An 18,411-nucleotide genomic window follows, 5' to 3' on the forward strand; every position below is an offset into this window, starting at 1 on the left:
CTCAACCCTTGCAACACAGATCGCATTTTCCGATTTGCAAGGAGCCGCTGGAAGCTTTTCTCAAATGAGCAGAGAAGAATCCGCAGTCGATTAAAGGAGGCTCTCCACCACTGTTTCTAAACTCAAAACCTGTGTTAAACAGTAGGAGGTTTCACAAAACCGTGCAGAGCTTGCCTTAAGGTTATGATTTTTCTGATTCCATGTCCTTTCACAGATATTTAACCCCTTGCAACAACCCTTTGAGATAGTAACTTTGATTATTATCTGTATTTTATGGATGAAACAGTTGAGTCTTGTGATAGACAGATGCGTGGCAAGTTCAAGTAGAAAGTAAGTCGCTGTGCACAGCTGACTCTCCCCCAAAGTAAGTAAGGAGAAGGAAGCCCCAGGCCTGCAGTAATAGGTGTCTAAAAACTGAGGAACTGATCAGTAGTTCCCACTCAGGTGAGTGTAGGGAACAGCGCCATCACCTTGGAAGCCCAAATGAAAAACCTGTTTCGCTTGGTGTTCCTCAAATTTATTTGATCATTAACTTGCCCCCACCTCGTAGTATTTCTCACAATATTTTAGGAACACGAGTCTCCAACAGTGTCAGGAAAACATGCAATTTCTGAGGAGCTTTAAAAAAACACACACCTCCGTGAGGTTACTCATACTCTTTAAAAGATTTTTCGCTCTAATACAGAGGCTGCAGAAGTTACCCACATGGCTGTCAGCCACTAATGCTGTTTTCAGATTCATGGAGCGGCGGCCGCGGCCCCTGCGGAAAATGCTTAAGATCTACTTTAGACCTCGGCCATTTACTGGCATTGTGACTTGGCCAAATTAGTTAATCTCTATAAACTTCAGTTTCTCTCTCTGAAAATGTGGTTATATTAATTCTCTGTGGTCATGGCAGAGATGAAATGAGATGACTCACGCCAAGCACTTGGTACAGGGTCTGACACACAGTAAGCACTCAGGAGATACATGTATTATTAGTTCACGAACTCCACGCGATCTGCTTTTCAGCACGCTTTGGTGGATTCTGTCTTGGGGATAGATGTCCTCAAGATCTGATTCATGAGAAACTTGAAACTTGGCAAAAGTATTCAGTCCTAATGTAACTGGAGAAAAAAAGAGATGGACCCTATTGTTTTCGTTTCCTAGGGCGACCACTAACGAAGTACCACAAACCAAGTGGTTTAAACAATGGCAATGTATTGTCTCACAGCCCCAGAGGCCAGAAGTCCGAGATCAAGGTGTCAGCTAGTTTGGTTCCTTCTGAGGGCTGTGAGCAAGCATCCGTTCCATGCCTGTCCTTGCTCCTGAATCCTTGCTGGCCATCTTTGACATTCCTTGCCATCACCCTGGCCTCTGCCTCCATGCTCACATAGAATTCTCCCTGTGTGCAAGTTTCTCCTGTTTATATGGACACCGTTTATATTGGGTTAAGGCCCCCTCTACTCCCTTACAACCTCATCCTAACCAGTTATACACATCTTCACCAACAATTCTGTCTCCAAATGAGGTCACATTCTGAGGTACTGGAAGTGAGGACTTCACCCAGTGAGTATTAGGGGATGCCGTTCAACCCACAACAGTGATATAGGAAGTCAAGCCAAATGAGAACATGCAAGAGCAAAGAGACTTGGTTAAACATCCAGTTGTAAAATTTTGTGCTTGTTTTTTTTTCTTGAAACTACTTTTTTTCCCCCCAGTCACTTTTATGGAGATAATTTATATACAACAGAATGAATCAATTTTAAGTGTATAATACAGTGAGTTTTGACAGGTGTGTATACCTATGTATCTACCGCCCCAATCAAGATACAGGTAATTTCCATCATCTTAGAAAGCTTCCTCCTGCCCCTCCCCAGTAATCCCCTCCCCAGTCACCACCCCTGTCCCCAGCTCCGGCCCACAGACAAGTACTGGTTTACTCCCTACCGCTATATATAGATTAGTTGTAACGTATCTTTGCTAACATCTCATATAAGTGAATACATATACTTATTATATAGTATATGTTTTCTTCTGTGCTGCCTCTTTTGTGTCTGCTTTTCTTTTTTTAAGTTTATTTTATTTTTTAAGTTTATTTATTTTGAAACAAATTTGAGAGAGACAGAGACAGCACAAGTGAGGGAGGAGCAGAGAGAGTGGGAGAGAGAGAGAATCCCAAGCAGGCTCTGCACTGCCAGCACAGAGCCCACAGCGGGGCTGGAACTCAACGCAGCCCTGAGATCATGACCTGAGCTGAAACCAAGTCGGATGCCTAACCGACTGAGCCACCCAGAAGCGCCTGTTTGTGTCTGCTTTTCAAGTGAACCATTAGGGGCGCCTGGGTGGCTCAGTCAGTTAAGCATCCGACTTTGGCTCAGGTCATGATCTCATGGTTCGTGGGTTTGAGCCCCGTGTCAGGCTCTGAGCTGACAGCTAGTTCAGAGCCTGGAACCTGCTTCTGATTCTGTGTCTCCTTCTCTCTCTGACCCTCCCCTGCTCATGCTGTCTATCTATCTCAAAAAAATAAATAAAACATTAAAAAAAATTTTAAGTGAACCATTAATCCACAGGAATCTAGTACAGAAGTTTTTAATATAAATCCAGCTCTTAAAATTCTGTAGCTAGATGGAGCACAATTTTGACATATCTTTTTATACTTTTTAAAAAAAGTTTATTCATTGTGAGAGAAAGAGCAACGAGAGAGAGGGAGGAGTGGGGCAGGGCAGAGAGAGAAGGGGACGGAGCAGGCTCTGTGCTGACAGCAGAGAGCTCCATTGTAGAGTTCAAACTCACGAACTGTGAGATTATATAACCTGTGCTGAAGTCAGATGCTCAACCTACTAAGCCATCCAGGTGCCTGATAGATCTTTTAAAAAAAACATTTATTTCCCTACTGTGCTTGTAGCCCAGTATCTAATATCTAATATATTAGATACCTCAGTTTCTTTGGGTATTTAAGTTGATGATTACTTCTACCTGGAAAATGGGTTTCGTTGAGAGAAGGTGAACTTTTGCCAAGCTGAGAGCTTCAGAACACTGGAGTATGCCTGTAAAAATGGTGTTTTTGGTGACATGTTGCAAGGTCATTATAAACTTTAAGTGAGATAGTGCATTTCAAGAGTTGAATGTGACTGGGACCCGGCACACCAGAAGGACCCCCAACATGTTACCTGTCATTGTTGTTATTAGTGGACTCAGAGGCTGTCACAGCTAGAGCCACTGGGTGATAATCCAGGCTTAAGTTCATCACCCTTCCGGGTCCTGGGTGTCCCAGCCTCCTCTAGGGAGAGTGGCCCCGCCCCCTTCCTTCACCCTCCCCCGGCACACCCCCATGACAGTGTAAGCTCTCCTCTGTAAAGAAGGTCCCGCATGAACAAATGTGGGTACTCTCCTGAAGGAGTTCAGCCCCTCATCTTAGGGCAGAAGATTTGACACCGTGGGGCAGCAGGCGTGTGCAGGAACACTCAAACCCAGCTTTCCAGACCCTCAGCCTTCGGGAAAATAAAACAAGGGCAGTGCCAGCCTGACACCGAGATGGTTTCATGTGGTGTCAGAAGTGGGGACCCTTTTACCCATCTCAATGTTCCCAGTGCCAGCCAGGCGGCACTAAATGTTTACAGGCATAAACTGAAAGGTAACCATCTTACAGTTTTGCGTTCGGGACATACCAAAAAGTTTTAGACCTAAAATATGGAAGTGGCTGACACCACCTTTCCAGTAATTACTTTAGTTTTTGGTTGTTTTTGTTCTAACTTGTCATATTTTTCTCATCCCGTATCCTTCAGATCACTTCTGAAATACATGTGAGGTAAGGTCAACTAGCGTCTGTGTTGACCTCCACCTCAAACTAAATCTCCAAATTATCCTCAGATAGATCTTGAAGAAGCAGTCATTTTAGCCTCAGTGGCAATTAAAAAGCAAGAATTATACTTAATAACCTCATCGGGGTACCTGAGGTCTTCTGTTCTGGAATCTTAACAAATGCTGTTCGTCATCAATAATTGAGGTAGGATATTATTTGACTTCCATTTAGTTTTACAAGGTGACACAGGACTCCAGGTCCCCTCGGGGAGGTCTATTAGACAGCGCTATTGCGTTGAAGCCGTGCTTTCCAGCTACTGCTCAGCTGTGGGCCCTGAGCAAGCCTCTTGAGTCTCTCCGGAGCCTCAGTTTCCTCTTTTGGGGAAATAATCACAAACCAGTTCTTTTCTAACCCTTCGTTTGCTTTTCATTATCAAAATATTAATGTGAAAATTCTGTTTTAAAGCTTCTAAGTCAAATACGATCTTGTGTTAAGGGATTAACATTAATTTGGTTAAGTGTATTGTCAGATTTGACATGGAGGACATAGTCATGCTAATTAGGACAGGTACAGTGAATAGGCTCCTGCTAGAGCTGTCTCATTAAGACTGAATTGAATTGATTTTGATGCTTTCTTACAGATTTTTAAATTAAGAGTAACAAATGACAGCAATTGGTTCCGAATGTATAGACTTTTACCTAGAATTGTTCTCGTTCCTCTCCACAATTATTTTTTACATTTCAAATATGCTAATTTCTTGTCACCTCCTATCTTTTTCTTTATTGTCATCCAACTAAATTACATTAATGCAGCTGAATATCGCTTAATATAGCTTGAGAGAGAGAAGTGATAATCACTGCTTAATACCTTTAACATTTTAATTTCCGTATACCAACTATATGAAACAGGACATCAAGTACATTATTAGCAGGTAAAATAATTCCTGTCTTTTTCTTTATTGTCATCCAACTAAATTACATTAATGCAGCTGAATATCGCTTAATATAGCTTGAGAGAGAGAAGTGATAATCACTGCTTAATACCTTTAACATTTTAATTTCAGTATACCAACTATATGAAACAGGACATCAAGTACGTTATTAGCAGGTAAAATAATTCCAGTGATGGGATTTATTTTGAGTCTTAGCTTGTATAAATAGTGGATTAATATTAATACTCGATATTAATACTTCAAGTGGTAATAGGCCAGGAAGGCAAGTGCCATTATTATTGATGTCATCTGATTACCTTTTGTTTAGGGTTTCCCTTAGAAGGCCAGTGCATTTTAAGATGTGAAGATTTAGAACTTACTTTATTTGTTTCAGTAAAAAACACTTTTCCAAGGAATGCTGGACTGACCTAGAAACAAGGAGCTAACATATTCGTGTCAGTCACACACCAGTCTTCTCTGGCTTGTTTGTCGTATTTCAGAACTACAGAAAGGAGTCGCGTGTTCTGGATCGTTTCCACTCACAGCAGGGATCCTTTTAGGCAGTGGCTGTCCAAGCCCATCATCAGACTCAGGACTTTCTGAAGATGTGTGAAAAGCAGTACTTGTGAGATTTAATGTAATCGCCAGGCACATTTTCATTTACCCAATGTCTTCATCAAGACAGACGTTGAACCTCAAGAAATGTGAGAAGACCGTAAAAGCAGGGCAGAAAGGGATTACTGCTTATTCTTGGCGGTCAGCAATCTCCAGAGTTCCTTGATACATATTATGTGTATCAGAGAATGTGTCTTATCTTTGCTGAGTTCCAGTGTCGGCATGTTTGTGCAGTACTGCATACCATGTAGTATAAAGTAAGCTGGGATTTCACAGCAAGTTGACAGCCAGTGGACGGTAGAAAATAAATAAGAATGGTTATATAAACAGCTCATGCGTAGACCTGTATCCTGTGAGTGTCCCTTAGAAATAATCATGAAATCCTTTAAAACTAACAATTGTCATTTGTCACATCTTTAAAACCATCATTAAGAACACTAGCTTACTTTTTTTTTTTTTTTTGCTAATATTCCAGGAACTAGATAAGTGCTTTTCATAACTTTCTACTTTTTATGTAAATTACAGATTTTTTTTCACAATAATCATGAAAAGTGTTAATACAAAAAGATGGAGAAACCAAGGGGTACCTGGGTGGCTCAAGCATTTGACTCTTGATTTTGGCTCAGGTCATGATCTTACTATTTGTGAGTTTGAGCCTTGCGTTGGGCTCTGTGCTGACAGTGGGATTCTCTCTCCCTCTTTCTCTGCCCCTCTCTTGCTCATGTTCACCCGTGAGCACCTTTCTCTCTGTCTCTCTCAAAATAAATAAATATTTTAAAAATGGAGAGACTGAGGCATAGAGGGTTAAATCACACAGCAGGCACATGGTACACTGAGGACTGAAGCCCAGCACACTAGCCCCGGAGCCCACGATACCATCCTGCCTCTGCATACCATTGCTAGAGTAGTAGTAATATTCTTCCAAATAGAATTTATAAAGAGTGGCTGTCAAATTCATAAGATTATACCATAAAATATTTTACCTCACTTACGAACAGTATTACCTTTATTAGAGAATAAATGTCCACCTAAGTTACTCTTGATGTCTCTCATAGTCTCTGTGTTGAAGTGACATGTAGCTGTGTTGGTGCCTTATGTTTGAAGGGTTCTGTCTGTTCCAGCCCCGGCTTACCTTTTTGCTCTGTTCCCTTCTGTTTCTATTCTCTATACAAAGGTGGTTTCTAACACTTTAGATGTTAGAGAGAAGAGAAAGAAATTGGAGAGAAGAGAAAGAAAGAGAAAGAAGAGAAAGAAATCTGTGTGGAGGAAGGTGGAGGATGGAGGGGGCTTTAGTATACCCACCTTTTACATTCTCTTCTGGAATTCACTCTTAACGTTCCTCAGCAAATGTTTATTGAGTGCCTACTGAATGCCACTCTGTAGATGCTAGAATCTGGGATGCAGTGAGCAGAACACCGTTCTCTTCCTCGCCAGCCTGCAGTCTGGTTGATTTCCAGGGGTGATTCTGAGCACATTTCATTTGTGAAAAGCACTTCACCCTGGATGAGACTTGCTGTGGTTTGACTCTTGTTCTGATCGGCCGCCTTCTCGTCATTTTTTTAAACCTTGGCAATACCAGCACGGCTGGCCCTGGCAGCCCCTCGGCAAGCCCTGACCTGCTCAGCTCCTCACGGCGCAGGTGTTTTTCCTGTGAGGTATGACAGCATCGGGCTTCTGTATTGAGAAGAATTATGCGTTCATTTCCACAAAAACATTAGTGTCTAATGTTTCCTTAATTAAAATTTGTGCCTATTATCGCCATGAGATTGTGGGTTTTGTTTATTTTTTATTTGATGGATGGGATGAGTAGGTAACAAATCAGAAAGAACCATGTTTGAGTTGAGGGCCACCTGCCCCAAGGGGGGAAAAAAATCAGTGAGGTCATTTACTGGAAGCTCAGAGCACTCGATTGTAGTGCCTTACAGACTTGCTTTATCATTGTCGGTACTGTTAATTCATTTTCTACTGTGTGCAAAAAATAAAAAAAAAAGCATTTCATTAAGTACAGTAGGGAGTTGATAGGAAAAATAACTGGGTAGTGCTCACTCCCAATTTCATTTTGACTGTGTTTGTAGCGCTTTACTTGATGCCTGTGACTTTCTATTCCACGGGCTAGAACCGTGCATCCATGGGCACGTGTATCAGTGAACTTTCCACCTGGGTGAAGCACCTACCTGGTTTTCTAAAAATTAGGCTTCAGCCCCACAATTTTCAGAAGAGAGCAGTACATAGAGGGATCCTTCCGGTTTGTTATAGAAAAGACCACAGCAGATTGCAGGACCTGGAGAAAACCCTTTACACACTCTTCCCGAATTTCCTTCCCACTTAGAGGGACACGTAAGGCCCTAATATGGAATAAACAAGAGGAAAAACAAGACGGGCAGGTGTTAGAAAGTGACCTCCTGAATAGATAAGTAGATGCGTGGCTGGGAAATGAGGTAAAACCAGTCCAATCCCGTCCACTCCCCCCAACACGCAGGCTTTCCTTCCTGCTCATTCTTCTTGTATCTCCTGTATTTTCCTTTCCATCAATTTCTCTCCCCGTCTGCCTCCCGTACCCCTGTCCCTTTCTTACCTCCTGCCCCTTTTCTGTTCCTTCCCATCTTCTTGTTCCTCCTTGGCCTGACGTCTGTCCGTGTCCTGTGTCCCTAACGCTGACCACTTTTCTTTCCGGACAAAACTGCCTCTGCCCAGCTCGCTCTGCCACCTCCGTGGTTGTCGTGGCATTGCATGCTGTGTCTTGTGGCCAAACAGCCATCTAATAAAATCAAGCTGGGGCTTTTAAGAATACCCAAGGCGTTCGGCTGCCCTTCCTCTTCCCTCTAGCGGAAATGTCCCAGTGCGCCTGCTGCCACAGGCAAATGGAAGGCCTGTTTTCAAAGTCTGATCCAAGTCCTCGTGGCTCAGACACTACCAGATTGCCCCAGAAGGAGACCGCGCATTTGAGGCGGGGGAAGGCAGGCTTAGGTCCCAGACTATTTTGCTTCTAACTTTAAATCAACTCTTTTTTTTTTTTTTTTTTTTTTTTTTACCTTGGGGCAGTTAATGTTGGTATTCCTGCCGCAGCTCCCTTTGCAGAAAACAGTATGGCCCTTACCCTCCTCCCTCTCTGGACCTTTTAGAAGGCTGTGGGTTGTGGTTCATGAGGCCTTTGGGGTTCTAGGCTCTCACAGGTAACTCCTTCGTACGCATGGGGCACTGATGTACACTCCAGGTACGAGTTTTGTTTTTTCCCGACTCAGTTCCCTTTTTGTACTAAACTTTTCTTGCCAGTCAGGTTGATCTTTAAAAAGTTGATTTCTTGTTTTTTTTTTTTTTTTACTCTTGTTGGTGTTTATTTTAAGATACTTCTCCAAGAACACAGATGTCTCCTTTTACAGTGTGAAAATTGTAAAGAATAGCTCATCGCAGTAAAGTAGCAAGGAGGGTGACTGTTTGGCTGCCGTCTTTACTGCTCATTCGCCTTCTTCCTAATCTGTGTTTTCAATGCTATCTTCTCTCCCATCTGCTCCTAAGCAGCAAGTTTCATCAGCCGATGTCCCCTCAGAAATATCCTGAGACACGGCTGCGCTGTGCTCATACCGGGCTTAGTGATTCAACTGTGGGCCCCTTGTCCCCCTAGTTGGCCTCTGGCCGACCCATCCCTGGCCACCTCGCAAGGAGCAGAGCCAGCCAGGGTAGCCCACCGAGTCGCCCCTACTCGTATTCAGTACCCTTCCCCACTGGTAGCTCAAACAGAATGACATAACTAATGACCAAGATGACCCAAACATCCGGAAGAGGATCAGTCTACACGTTCTCAGGATGAAGATGCCACCTGCGGATATCAGCCAGGAGAAGCCAGGAGACCCCTGGTGTGCCTGTCCCCATGCTACGCCACCCTTAGGTTCTGCTGTCTACACGCCCAGACTGCTGCTCTCCATCGCCCCCCATTTTTTTTTTTTTTTTTATCACCCAGGACGTCTTTTTGAAAAGTTAACACTGATTCTGCCTATAAGAGAGTGTTATTTTATTTAAAAGTGTCCATTTTCTATCACTAATCCAGTTTTTTTCTATCCTGGAAGGGGATCTCAAGCTGCTTTCAGACAGTTGTAGTATTTTAGAATGATGCAAGATATAAGTAAATAAACAATAGCCCCGTTAGATGGTACCAAGTAAAGAATCTCTGAAGTAGGCATTCCGTTCATTAAGCACCATATTTTATTGGCTATTTCCTCCTGTTGGTGAAGGCAAATAAAAAGCTGTAATGATTAAAATTTAATCTTAATCAGCCAGAGCAAATGCTGGGACTGTTAAGGAATCTCTCTGTGTTGGTTTCTTTTTTTCTTTTTTTTGTCTTCTTTTCTTTTGCATTCATGCTTCTGGAATGCCTTTCCTTTCGTGACCGGTTCTCCTTGATTTCCAAAAAGATTTGAATTCCAGTTCTGACCTCCTAATATGCTAGCCTCCTTAAGATACTTGAATCTCTACGGCTGATAGTTTTTTAAATTACAGCATAGTAAAAAATCAGGAGTTAAAAAAGCATTCTAGACCATCTGGTCCAACAGTGTATATTATCAATGGTAAAACTGAAGCCAGATGAGGTGGCTCGCCACGGTCCCTGTCGCTCTTCAGCAGCGTGGCTCAGGCTCTCCTTTGTCCCATTCTCCGAAATATGTTAAGAAACGTCTGTCAGTGTCAGTAGAACTACTGCAGTGGCTCCCTTTTTTAAAAAATAACTGGGTTGGGGCAGCCGGGTGGCTCAGTCGGTTGAGTGTCTGGCTCTTGATTTCGGCTCAGGTCATGATCCATGCTGGGCGGGGAGCCTGCTTAAGATTCTCTCTCCCCCTGCCCTTTCTCCCTGCTTGTGCTCTCTGTCTAAAATTTAGATAAATAAATATAAAAAATAATTGGGCCAAAACCTAGTATGATCCTTGTAACATGGAATTACTAAGTATAAGTATGTGTTATTTAGCAGCAATATACTCTGGATTCATAAAGCCAAGTGCATCCCTTGCTGTGCCAAAGGATTGCTCGCCCTCAAAAAGATTTGTTTAAGAGGGTCAGTAAGTCGTTTTCAGAGCATTTAAAGGATGATTGGATTTAAATTCTTTTTATTTATATGGGGATCTCTTCTCTTCACAAACTGCCTGTGCATATGGCTAATTCCCAAAGAAGACTGTCAACTCCCTGAAAAATTCAATTCCACATTGCCCTAGCCTAGCTCCAAATAGAATAGCCAGCCAACATTTTCTAAATGAATGAACAAGCGAGCAGATGAACTTTTTGAAACATCTGTTATGTAAGTTAGAGTAAGCTAGTATATTTTGAACGCTCTGTGTTCTAATTTTTTATTCTTTAATGCACAAAGGTCAAGCAAATGGCCATCTAAGAATTTTAAGAGGAGATTCCCAGGGATGCAGCTAAGGTTAGAAGGAACACAGTTAGCTTTTGACACTGCTAGACAGGGAATTTTTATGACCACATCCAAGAAGTCAGTAAGTCAGGTTTATTGTCTATTTAGAGGCAGGTGTGTCCTGTAGTTAAGATCTAGGACTAGCAGTTAGAAGAGTAAATAAAATGCCAGTTCTCTGTGGTGGGGAAATCCACGCTGTGTGGTGGGGGGAGGAGTCCAGTGCTGGGCCAGCTGCCTCCTGCCTTCTGCATGACTACTGACCATCCTCCTAACCCTCCAGCCAGTTGTGTTCATTTTCAAAACAGACCGAGTGGAGGAACGTGGATGGAGCAAGGTAAATCTGTCCCTTCTCTTGTGAAAGCCAGAAGCATGGATAGCCTAGTAACGGAGAGTGGCAACCTTATCCTGCTACACAGTGGCTAGCGTGTAAAATGTCGCTGTAAATTCATTACTAGATAATTATAGGCTAAGCCACTTGACCCCGCAGTCAACTTCCTTCTTCGTGAAATGGTGATAATACTTAACATTGTGCAGGGGTTTCTGATTTCAGACTAGGAGGCCCTCGGTGAGCGTTAGATACTGTTTCATTGCCAACCTCTGCTGCCATTATGCATCCTCCTTCCAAGAGAGCACGTGCGGGGCACCGACTTCTGGAAATGTGGGAGGTGTGCACGTACAGCTCTTCTCATCTTGCTCTCGCGGCGTTTTGGATCTGGGAACGGACGGAACATGAGGAGGGGCCCGGATGACCAGATAGTTCCCAGGAGTGTGGAAACCATACATTCCTGCTTCATTCTTTCAGGATCAAACTAAATAGACTTCTGTGTCAGCTAAATATGAGCTTACCATGACCGAGGCCCATTTAACTTTTGGTTCCACACGCTTCCTCTCTGGCAAGAAAATAAAGGAAAAGGAAGCATTATCCCAAAATTTCTGTATTTCTTCATTCAGTACTTGGTTTTAAAATGTCAGAAAAAGAAAAAATCCTGATTCTGAAAGTTAAATATAGTAGCATGCCAAGAGTAGGCACTGATTGATTTAATCGTGCATTTTTTTGTTTTAAAAAATTTTAAGAGTCCGAAATGATCTGTAGCATAAGCACAATAGAATAAAAACAAAAATGAAATTTGCCTGGAAAATCATTACGTAGTCCTAGCCCCTCCTGATATTTTGATGTTAATTCCAGAATTTTTTGCGCAACACGTCTTTGAAAAATAGTCTCTCCCTGTGGAACTCGTACAGAACCTGCTTTTCCACTTGAACGCTATGGTTTAAAAATGTATTGTCTTTAAATTAGTAACATTCAGGGGCACCTGATGGCTCATTTCAGAGTTTGACTCTTGATTTCGGCTCAGGTCATGATCTCATGGTTCCCGGGATTGAGCCCCATATTGGGAGCCTGCTTGGGATTCTCTCTCTTCTCCTCTCTGCCCATGTGCGTGCGCGCTCGCTCTCGCTCTCTCTCTCTCTCTCAAAGTAAATAAACATTAAAAAAATAAAAATAGTGACATCCATAGTTGAGCTGTAGTGTGTATTTTTTAAATACTCTGATGTTTTCAATGCATTTAAAAATATCTAAGAAACCTAATTTAAAAAATAATCCAGCTATAATAAGCAAAGCAAAATTCTATCAAAATATTCTCTCTCTTTTTTTAAAATCAAGTCCACTTTCCTTTTCGGGGGAAAAACAAAGCAGAGTAATTTTGGCAAGTAGTTGTTCTTTTCATGGTCCCAGCTCAGTAATTTAATAAGGGAGCTTCTCAGATACATGTTTCATTTGAAAAAGAAAAAAAAAAAACAAAAAGGCACATTGAGGGCACGCAGCACATACCTGGCAGAGATTGGGTGTTGAAATAAACTTTAGGAGCCCCTCCTCTTGGCCGGCAGCAAGAAGAGTAACATTTTGCTGTTTCAGATTAGGAAGCAATTGCAGATTATTTTAATACAGTCGCTAGTCATTTTGGAACCACGTTGAAGCCTCCTATTTTTGATTCCTGGGTGTTTTTATTTAATCTGTGAAATTAAGACTTTTGATCTGAAAAGGAAAATCAGTACAATTCAATTGCCATTTCATCTTATGAACATACTGCGGTGATTTCATTCCCTAGTTCCTTTCATATACTTGTCCACAGCACTAACTAGTATCTTGTAATGCTCTGGTTTCTTTTTACTTGTCTGTATCCTACAATATAATCCTTCCATCAGTGTAAAATGCTGTCTTTTTCGCCCATGGATCTTACCTCCTCTGTCTGTACTTCTCCATTGGTCCATGGAAGTCTCTTCTGTACATCTGGTTTACTGCTCTGTGAGATTCCATTTTTCATGTGCAGAAGGAAAGAAACTTCCTTCGTCCTTCTCGATGCCAAGCACCGTACTGTACGCCCTCACAAACACGTCTTACCCACTGCTGGCTTTATCTCTGTATAAGGTGGGACGATTCCACCCTGTCTGAGGAAACTGGAGTCTGATAGGTTTGGAAACTTCTCCAAGATCACACAAAGGGGAAGGCTGAGCTCACAGCAGGTCTCCAGCTTCCAAAACCAAGGCTCTTTCTCCTGTGTCTGTAGGGTGGATAGGTAACTTTTCCAGCTATATAAAGTTTTGAAAGTTGTCTTACCTTAAAAACATGTTTTTCTTTACTATTTTTGGACAGGAATCTTTCTTCACTATATTCTATGCTTTCCAGTCTAAGCTAGTGGTTTGATTTGGGGATGAGGTCATTTTGGATGATTTTTGTAAGTAGCTATTGTCCTATGGGCTAGAAGACCAATGACTGCACCTGTTATAAACGCATGAATTAAGAGTAAGTAGGTTTTGTGAGTTGGAAGGGGGCTCCTATGATAACGTGAATGGAAGATTTGATGTCAAATTTGGAGGCTCAGAAGGCTTTGGGGCCTAATTCTCAGGTTATCTTCAGAGATTAACAGAAACTGTCCTTTAAATAAGTTACATATACAATATTCACTGATTTTAAAGTGCTGGTGGGTTTTTTTTGTTTCTTTTGTTCTTTGTGTTTTAACTCATGTGAAATTACAGATGTTTTGTCTCTCTTCAGGGTCATTCTCCTATTTAAAGTCAGTAGAGGCCATAGAGCTTGAACATAATGGGAACCCAGTAAATATTTCTTGAATGAATGAAGACACAAATGAGATCTCTCACAAAATACATTGACATTATGGATGAGAATCTTGTCATACCATTAAATAACTATGGTCAGTAAACTGATGTTTTTCTCTAAGAACCATTACGGTGAGTCCAATGGGATTGTGTCACTTCTAAAATAACACTCTGAAGGCAACCATTGATTTCCATCCTAGGAACTGGAAACATCCATGCTTAAGATACATTGAGTATAGCTTGTGTACCCTAAATGGTTGGCCAACTATCAGAAAATAGAATTTGAGAATACTCCAGTCTCCACGCATTCCATATATATAGATGCTACTTGAGTGTGTGTGTGTGTGGGTGTGTGTGTGTGTGTGTGTGTGTGTGTGTGTGAGTGAGAGAGAGAGAGAGAGAGAGAGATTAAGCCCAGGTTGAAATTTGTGGAAAAGATAATTTGTGTTAATTTCCTTCACTCCTCTGTTGAATGTTACGAATTACAATATCAAATAATATAGGTAAGTATTTTACTATTGACATGCTTTTCTGGAAGTATCCCTAAGACACCTGTTTCTTTTCCTGGTGAAAGAGGTAGTGTAGTCCAACTTGATAGTGAAACGTGACATAAGACAGGGGCATACGTCTTTAACAAAGTCAGTCATTCAAACTTTCAGTTGAAACTTCAGCTCATTTGTTCTAGGCAGTGCCCCTGGGGCTCCTGTTTGAACAGCACACAGCGAGGTTAGATTTAGAAGGCAAATTTTTCATTAGCTTCTTTTGAAAGATGCCTGAAGTCAAATCCCTTGAAGGAGTCTTCTACCAAAAAAAAAAAAAAAAAAAAAAAAGATTGCTGCTCTGTTGGGTAGGTGAGGTGGATGGTTAATCCAAGGAAACCTCAGACTGAAAGCAGCCAGGAAATGGAAACTTTAAGGGTAAACCGACCAACATGCCTGGAAAACATCCATACAGGATAGAAATGGGGGAAAGAGGAATTTGAAATAAAATTTCAGATGGCTGTTTCGTGTCAGAGTACCATCGTCAGATTTGATTTATCCTAGCAGAGGAAATAATAAACATCGTTTTCACTTTTAAAAAAGGTAATATTTCACAGAAATTTAGATGAGTTTTGAACAGCACGGTGTTTTGATTGGCGTTTTTCCCAAGATCATTTTCAGTTTATTTTCGTTTTAAGTAGAACTTAGAGTAAAGTGAATGAGTAAATCTTATGTGTCCACATGTGTACAACTGTGAAACCACCCAGATCAAGACTTAGAACTTGTCTAACAGTCCAGAAGGCTCGTTCCTTCCCCCCTCCCCATCAGTACCCCCCACAGGTGGCCAGTGTTCTGAGCTCTGCCTTCATACATTCGTTTTATGGCCCGTGACGTCATGTGAGTGGAATCATACGGGACCTGCCCATGTGTCTGGTGCCTTTTCTCAGTGCTCTGTCTGAGAGAGCCATAGATGTTGTGTTTTCCTCGCTGCGTGGCTATTAATTTATTTTCATAAAACCAGTAAAAGGGGAGAGATAGTGCCATGAAGTCATAAGCCGTTTGTGTTCACTTTTGAAGTAACTCTGCGTCTCCATTTAAACATGGCTTTGGGTCACCTGGCTGACTCAGTCCGTAGGGCATGCAGCTCTTGATCTTGAGTTTGTAAGTTCAAGCCCCATGTCAGGTATAGAGATTACTTAAAAGTAAAATCTTAAAAAAAAAAAAACAACCTTATAAAAAATGTCAGATAAACATGGTTGATACGTTCAGATCTGTCATGATTTGGGCTTCCGTATGTTAAGAAAAATTCAAAAAGGTTTACTGTGCTGTCCGGTGGGACAGCCACCAGCAATGTGTGGCTGTGTGGATTACAGTCTAGATTCATTAAAATAAACTAACATTAAAAATTTTGTTTTTCAGTTCCACTGGCCACACTTCAAATACTCAAATAGCCACATGTAGCTAGTGGCCACCCTACCAAATGGAGCAGATCTAGAACATTTCCTTTCTTGTAGAAAGTTCTGTTGGACAGTGTTGTTTAGAAAACTGGCCATTGGCTGACTTCCTCTTCCCTTCCCCATTTTCCAGACGTAAGGATGTGGTGGGTTTTATTTATTTATTTATTTATTTTTTTTCTTTGTAAGTTATCATTAAATCTGTGCTTCTGAGGCCATCATCTTACAAGTCTCTGTTTCCTACATTGTCCCTCTAGACCTTGGGGGAAAAGAGAAGTGGGAGAATTCTCACAATACACTCTGCTGTTAATTTCTAGAAACTATCATGTGCTCTCCTACTTCAGGGCCGTGGCAATACTGCTTGGAACCCTCCTCCCAGCAAGCAAGCCACTGGGTGCTGATTTCTCATCTATCAGATCCCAGCTTAGACTATCTCCAGAGGATCTTCCCCTTCCCTCCTCCTAGCACCCAAGCCTGGCTTTCCGGCCCCCTTGATTCAGCGCCCATGCCTTTCCCTGCCTGGTCACAGTTGCTTGTTTCCTGGCTTCTGTCTCCCACCGAACAACAAGCCCTGGTGGGACCAGTGTGTCACATACCCTGTTGTATATCCATTTCTTGGTAGGGTGCCTGGCACTTAGGAGAGGCTAGTAAATGTTGTGGAAGGAGGGAATAATGGGCTGCACAAGGAGGGGCCAGTAACCAAGTAGCTTAATGTTAGGGTTCTTCTCTCCCAGGGAAGTCTGTTCCAGGTGGGTGTTTATCAGAGACAGCTTCGTGTCTGGGAGAACGCTGAGCTGTTTCTTCAGCACTGACGACGGCGCGGCCAACGCATTTGCACCCTTTGTGGTTACTGTTTTCGGTGTGCCTTTCATCGAAGAAAATAATTCTGAGAGATATCCAAGCTGAGATGATGATGGGCAAGCAATCAAAGGGAAAGGCAGATGGGGTAGTGGAGCTGAAAAATGGTCATAATACGGTAGAACATTCTGCATCTGTGAGCAGGCAGCTGTTCTTGGCATCCCGGGCAACGCCTCACCAAGCCAGATGACCTCACCGGGGGCCACATAAAGGCAGGGTCTTCGGTCAGGATTGGTACCAGAAACCCCTACTCCACCTTGCTTTAAGAAGAAAGACATTTATTTTCCCAAGTAACAGGAAATCTCAAGATTGGCTCAGAGTTGGTCTTTTCGGTGTGCCAGCAATGTCAGAGAGAACCCAGTTCTTTCCAACTCAGCGTGGCCACCCTGGCCCTGGGCTTCCTCCTGAGGCTCGTGGGGAAATGGCGGCTACAGGTACAGGCCTCCCATCTGGGCCTTGGGGTCTAGAAAAAGAAGGGAAAGCCATTGGCAAGGGATGGGGTTGCCAGAATGCGTCAGAGGAAGCATCTGGAGTAGCTGCAGTAGCTACTGGGTTTCCGCTGGAAACGCCAAGACTTCCCAGCCCCGAGCACCCCCTTCCCCCATCCCAGCCTATGCATTTTAAAAGTTCTTTCAGTCTGCACTCCATACAGAAAAAGAGTGAATGAAAACCCTTTACACTGTTAGCAAATATAGTTAATGCCTTAGAAGTCACCTCATGGGGACACAGCCAGACCAGGGAAGGTTCCCAGAATGGAGAAGGAGAGCAGAGGAGCTACGTTGGGGGGCTCCTCGAAGACCAGTTCTGAAACTTAAAGAGTCTTGTTGGAGTCGGCCTGAGTCATGAAACCCTCCTGGCCCGTAAGGGTTAATCCCCCGCCCCCTGCCGCCGCTGAAGGAACACCGGCTTAATTTTAAATTCAGCAGTATCCATACATTTATGATTTACAATGTAAATGGTATATATTCTGGGAAATCTGGAATCCTTCAACCGATCGGTTATGCTTTAATTTTTTTTTCTCCTTCTTCTATAGACCTAGCAGTGTTGGAGCTGTGCTGAATGAGGTCACAGTCTAACTACAGTATTAACCCTGCAAATCTGTTCATTTTCGCCTGAGCACCCTCAGGCAGGATACAGAATGTGTCCAATTGAAAAACTATTACAGGCGCTGCAGTCCGTGATGGGATGAATTGTAACAGGGTGGAGGCTGTTGTGGGGGAGGGTGTCTTTAGCCAGGTAGGAAGCATCTCTCAAAAGCAGAGGTTATGTGATTACATTTTTTAAAGGAAAAATGTCATTCTCTCTCATTCAGATTTTAAAATGCAACTTTTGATATTTTCGTATTGCAACCGTTTTAGATTTTCTACCAACCGTGTCTCTGTCTTGTAATTTCCCCCCGTCCAGTACCTCTTCAGTTTCCCTTCTCCATGTGCTGCAAATATCCCTTCGTGTGTTTTTAGTATCTTTTGCATTGTTAAAAATAGAGAGGAGCGTATAAAGAATGGTAGAGTGAACACTCATGAACCGACCACCCCGTTTAAGAAATCAAACACTAGCTCTTTTCCTGTGACTGTCTCTGGGCCCTGTTTAATTCGGCATGGAGAAAAGCACGACACAGATGGTCAGTATTTTGGGTAGAGGCTCTGTCACCACCTCATTCGTGGTGGCTGTGGAGCTTCAGCAAGTATGTGCAGTTGCTGCCTTGCCTAGACATGTGGTTAATGCTAAGTAGTCTAACAGTTGTGCCCCAGGTAACTCCTAAAGCTGTTTCACATCAT

General features: G+C 42.5%; 1 protein-coding gene across 2 annotated transcripts in view; it reads left to right on the top strand.

The window, feature by feature from the left end:
• The window catches only part of KCTD1 (potassium channel tetramerization domain containing 1), a 91,203-nt gene that overhangs the window by 26,292 nt on the left and 46,500 nt on the right, over positions 1-18,411 (top strand). The window lies entirely within an intron of this gene.

This window comes from Hyaena hyaena, unplaced genomic scaffold (genome assembly GCF_003009895.1).
Source record: "Hyaena hyaena isolate Hyena2069 unplaced genomic scaffold, ASM300989v1 scaffold_14, whole genome shotgun sequence".
NCBI lineage: Eukaryota > Metazoa > Chordata > Mammalia > Carnivora > Hyaenidae > Hyaena > Hyaena hyaena.